The 6,000-nt window shown below is 35.2% G+C and overlaps 1 pseudogene; it reads right to left on the reverse strand.

The window, feature by feature from the left end:
* Positions 1 to 2,879: 2,879 nt before the first annotated feature.
* Positions 2,880 to 4,467, reverse strand: LOC133871582 (phloretin 4'-O-glucosyltransferase-like; annotated as a pseudogene).
* Positions 4,468 to 6,000: the final 1,533 nt, after the last annotated feature.

The following is a 6,000-nucleotide window of genomic DNA, read 5'->3' on the forward strand; positions in this document are numbered from 1 at the left end:
TTAAATCAACAATTTTTATTGGTTTAAAATTTTAAAATAAATAGTAATTTAATAAGCGTAAATCTCATAAATTCAAATTTTGTCTTCGTTTATTAAAAGAAAACTTGAAAACACGCATAAAAGAAGAGCAATTGAATATTAATTAAACGGATTTGGCTTAATTGCTGTAAAAAAAAAAAACTATCGCATAAGCAATATTAATTGCTGCACTTATATTGTAGTTTTTTTTTTCTGCACCTAAACCTAATCCAAATAATTTTCATAAAATAATTCAAACCTTATCAATTGGTTATTGGAGTCGTTGGTAATGTCTCAAATTCATTGCATAGGTTAAGAGAATTGTCAGAAGAAGTAAATGAAGTAGACTGTATTCAACCTGTCACCACTATAACCCAAGTTGTAAACTATCTTCTTTAGTGCCAGCCAGATTTTATACCACGTGTGTTAAAAATGTAGTGAATTAGTGCGACTTTTGTTTCTCATGTCGCCAGATTTTTTTATACACATGACATGCATATGCTTGTTTGAATTAAAGTTATTTTGCTTGCTGCCTACTCAAACAACAGCCTCATGTTAATTGGGTCAATTCCCTTTGCCTTTATCTTAAAAGGGGATGCTTGAGCACATAATTTACCTAACTGAGATCGATGCTGAAAAGACCATCCTGACCTTTTTAACATTTTCCCCATGTCGAATTGAAATATATATATATATTTTGCACAAGAAATGTAGTGAAAGTAAACAACTTCTTACTTTTTAAGTTAAAATTAGCTTCAAAATATATTGAATTCGTATCATATATACTTCTCTACATGCTACTAATATTACAAAGCTACTCAAAATGATGCTATGAGTTATTGAGTTTTGTTTTTGGAATCAAAATTCGAACTAATTTAATTTGATATAGTTAAAAACAAAACATTAACAGTGAATTCTAACTTTTTTTTTAAGGGAAACGTGAATTCTAACTTGGAGAACAATTTTCAATCCAATTCGTTTCGTGTCAACCCCCTTCACCGCTTTTAAGAGTAGGTAGGGATCAATAGAGTTACATGGTAATTTGGAAGTGTGGGCCCTAAAGGTAAAAATATGGACGGATAATAACTATCTGCATTTGCTATTTGCACGTAACCATTATCCATATATATAGATTTAGATAGTAATCCAAAACGCTCGGTACCTTATTACAGATAGCAGATATTAACGACATTTAACAACTGTAATAATCGCGCAGAAGCAAATAGTAATTGCATGACGCGGATACGGATATCTAAAAGCGATAACAACATTATGTAGATGCGAATATTGCTAATAACTGCGTCCACATACGTATTTTCACTCCTAAACGTGGTATAGCTATTAGAATATTATTAAATAATTAAATCAACAACTTTTATTAGTTTAAAATTTTAAAAGAAATAGTAATTTAATAAGCGTAAATGTCGTAAATTCAAATTTTGTCTTTGTTTATTAAAAGAAAACTTGAAAACACACATAAAAGAAGAGCATTTGAATATTAATTAAACGGATTTGGCTTAGTTGCTGCACCTATGCTATAGTTTTTTTACGCCACTTAAACCTAATTCAAATAATTTTTCATCAATTTAATCTTTTAAAATAATTTATACCTTAACAATAGGTAATTGGAGTCGTTGGTCATGTCTCAAAAAAATTCATTGCATATGTTAAGAGAATTGTCAGAAGAATTAAATGAAGTAGACTGTATTCAACATTTCAACCTGTCTTCATTATAACCCAAGTTGTAAACTATCTTCTTTGGTGCCAGCAAGATTTGATGACAGTCGTGTAATTAATATAATTCTCATTAGTTAGTTAGGCCATGGCCAAAAGAAAAGAAAAGAAAAGAAAAATATTTACTTTCCAAGTTGTCTCGACAAATAAATGAATGATGCCCTTCAATTCCTTTCACCATGTTCGTGTTCTTTGACCGTTTAAGGGTAAGAATCTCTCAAATTATATTCGAATTTGAGACAGTTTGAATAAATGATTGTAAGAGATCACTCATGAAATTTATCTGACCAAATAAAAATTAGGTTATTCAACTATTTATTCAAGCAAGTGAGTCTTATAAGTGGTATCTCATAATTATTTACTTGAATTATTTCAAATTCAAACAAAAAAATTTAAAAAGATTCTGATCCTGTTCAAGTCCTTTTTGAGTATATATAGGATAGGCAGCCAATTATTATACGACACTCCATTTTCTTGAGCACATAATTTACCTAACTGAGATCGATGCTGAAAACCATCCTGACCTTTATAACATTTTCCCCTTGTCGAATTGAAAAATATATGTATATTTTGCAAAAGAAATGTAGTGAAACCAAACAACTTCTTACTTTTTAAGTTAAAATTAGCTTCAAAATACAATACAACTAAGGCAACTATGGGGTTTCCCATGCTTCGTTAGCTTCAAAATATTTTTTGAGTTTTCAGTACTTGTCAAGAACAAAGCGTTTTAAGGCAAAGTCATTTGATCGTTTATTTCACGACGGTTAAAGTTGTTAGGAGAGGTTGTTTAAAATCCATAAAAAATTAATATTTAATTAAAATAAAAAAAAAAATATTTAGAGAGTTTGGCGTAAGAAGTTTTTTAAAAGTAGTTGTTAATAAAATAGCAAAAATATATTTTTTAGCTAAAATTTGATTAAAGTTTGGAACGCTTCTTGAAAAGCTCTAATTAAGGAGTGGGTTAGTGTATAGTTTTTCAAACAAATAAAATTGCCGTGGAAGGTGTCAACTAAGCTGATCATACGAAGCAATAATGTTGAAGAAAATCGTTATAATATTTTTGATTACTCACAGACTCTGAGATCAATGGCTTTCAAAATCACAAGGTACGTACGTAAATTCTAACGAGCCACAAGCATTCTAATTCATTAACAAAATATAACCCAACGAAATTCATCCCTAACAACAACAAGCAGCCTAATTAAGTCAAATGTTTTCATCAGCAAACTTTCGCAACACTTCTAACAACATCCTTCTTTAATCTCTTCCACAAAGGATTTAAGATTCTCATACGAAGAGCCACCTTCCTTGGTGGCCTCCCTAGCCAAATCCCTCCATTTCTTAGCATTCCTTCTCATTTCTCCCCCTTCCTCTCCACCTCCAATAACCAATTCCAAGCACCTCTTGATCTCATCACTTTCAACAATCCCATCCTCATTTGCAGTCACCCGCACTCCCGTCTTCCATACGTCCTGGATCAGCTTTGCGTTTGTCCCTTGATCCGTCCACTGGGGGAACGCCACTACCGGCACCCCAGAAACCAAGCTCTCCAAAGTTGAATTCTACCCACAATGTGTCACAAAGCATCCCAATGAGGGGTGTGACAAAACCTCCACCTGAGAGCACCATGGCACTATCATTCCCTTTTCTTCTAATTCCTCTCTACAACTCAATTTATCATCTTCCTTCTCTTCTTCTCCATTTTGCTTAGCTCTTATGACCCACAAGAAGGGGCGCCCACAATCCAACAATCCGCGTGCAATCTCCTCCATTTGTTGCTTGGCTAACACCAACAAGCTCCCGAACGACACGTAAATAACGGATGATTTGGACTTAGAGTTGAGCCATTCGATGTAGTGATCCTTGGAACTTTGGAAAAGATCTCCTCCAAAACAAGTATCGGATGGATCTTTTCCATCTAGAAAAGCAGATGGAATTAGCGGCCCAATCCCAATCAAATTGTACTTTTCGATCGCTCTTAAGGCCTCGGGCTCCAGCGCATCAAAGGTATTCACCAGTATCCTTGGCTTGCTTTCTTTTTCAAGAGCTTCAAGTTGCTCTTGAAATGTTGGGAGCATAAAAGTATACGTATTTGAAGCAAGCAAAAAGGAGGGTAGGTCACGGCTAGCGAACAATGGCAGTCCCGGTAATTCTACTGAACATGAGGGGTCATTGCTGCTGTTCCTGATGACATCTCCATAGCCATTGAAGTAGTAGTAGTATATGTCCAAAACCGTGGCAGGTTGAATCCAAAGAAGTGCTGACGGGAGGTGAAGTCCACTCGCCACGTCCGCAGCCCAAGGGAGGAGGATCGTGTAGACTAGGCCTGTAAATGGGCGACCCTCGTTTGCGCTAGACAAGACAAGTTCAGTGAGAGCTTGGGAGCCACGGCGCTTGAGCTCGGACATGTAGTGGCCAACATCATCACCGGGTTTAAACCCGTCGTCGTAGCCTTCGGAGAAGGTGGTGAAGAACAAGCCGTCGGGAGGGGGGATTTTGCTCATGCGACGGTGGGCGGCGACGGTGGTGACGAAGGTGACATGTGCTCCCAAGCGAATGAGGCGCTTGGCGAATTGGAGGCTAGGATTGATATGGCCTTGGGCAGGAAATGTTACGAGTAGGAAGTGGGGGCGGGCCATGATGGTGTGGCTGTGACTGCTCTGTGAAAATGGGACTGCTTTGCTCAAATCACTAGATCGACATGCAAGCTGTGGGCGCAGAAGGGTCGCATATAAAGGATGAGGGGATAGGGGTTATGACGTTTGTGGTGACGATTTGGAGAACCGCCTGATCGAGATTTGGAAATTATCTTATTTCCGACAAGAAAACAAGCTTTTAACATTAACAAATTAAATATATATGCGCTCGTGATCAACTTTGTTACGCATTCTGGGCTTTTATTTTGTTAACGATTTTTTGTTTTCAAAATAAATAACATAAAATACAAAATATTTATAAAATATTAAAACTTACTTTTATCTTGACGTAGTTCTAAAACTTTATTTTTAAAAATAAAAAATAAAAATGCCACCTAAAAAGGATTAACAATCGAATCCTAAATTATTCATATGAAAAGTACTATAGATTCCTATCGTTACTAAAGTTTAATCCTTACTATTAAATGACTTATTTTCAGTTCATTTAAAATAATTAAAAAAATGATTTTATTTCAAAAAATAAAGAGGGAGAAAAATCCAGCGAATTTCCAAGATTAATTAATTTGCAATGCTTAAATCATAAGCTATAGTTGATAAAATATGAAATGCTCAAGTATTTTGAACGAGAATATGGTATAGCTATTAGAATATTATTAAATAATTAAATCAACAACTTTTATTAGTTTATAATTTTAAAATAAATAATAATTTAATAAGCGTAAATGTCGTAAATTCAAATTTTGTCTTCATTTGTTAGAAGAAAACTTGAAACACTACAAAAATACTGACAATTGGACGCGTGTCTACAGTACCGGTTACTGTAGACACGCGTCCAATTTGACACGTGTCTTATGAGACACGTGTCTAATTGTACAGCCGCCACAATTAGACGCGTGTATTTAATACACGTGTCCAATTGGACACGCGTATTAAATACACGTGTCAAACTGTTATTTTTTTCAAATATAATTTTTTTTTTTTAAATAGAATTTCAACAATTGGACACGCGTATTAAATACCCGTGTCCAATTTGACACGTGTATTAAATACCCGTGTCCAATTTGACACGTGTATTTAATACGCGTGTCCAATTGGACACGTGTATTTAATACAGGTGTCAAACTGTTATTTTTTTCCAAATATAATTTTGTTTTAATTAAATAGAATTTCAACAATTGGACACGCGTGTCCAATTGGACACGTGTATTAAATACACGTGTCAAAATGTTATTTTTTTCTAAATATAATTTTTTTTAACTAAATAGATTTTTAACAATTGGGGACGTGTATTTAAATACACGTCCCGGATTGGTGTAGGTAGGCGCGCGGGAATTATCCCGCGCCCACCTGGTGAGCATTGTTAATTTAAGTTTCAAAACGGAATTTTTTTTTTTTTTTATACACTCTCGTTCGCTCTCTCTCTCTCTGCGCGCTCTCACTATTCTTTCTCTCTCTCTCACTGTATCGCTCTCTCTCACTCTCTCTGTATCGCTCTCTCTCACTCTCTCTGTACCACCGGCCAGCTTCTGTCTCTCGCTCTCTCGCTCTCTGTCTCTCGATCTCCGTCAACACTGGACCATCGGCCAGCTTC

The sequence above is a fragment of the Alnus glutinosa genome, chromosome 1, assembly GCF_958979055.1.
Source record: "Alnus glutinosa chromosome 1, dhAlnGlut1.1, whole genome shotgun sequence".
Lineage (NCBI taxonomy): Eukaryota > Viridiplantae > Streptophyta > Magnoliopsida > Fagales > Betulaceae > Alnus > Alnus glutinosa.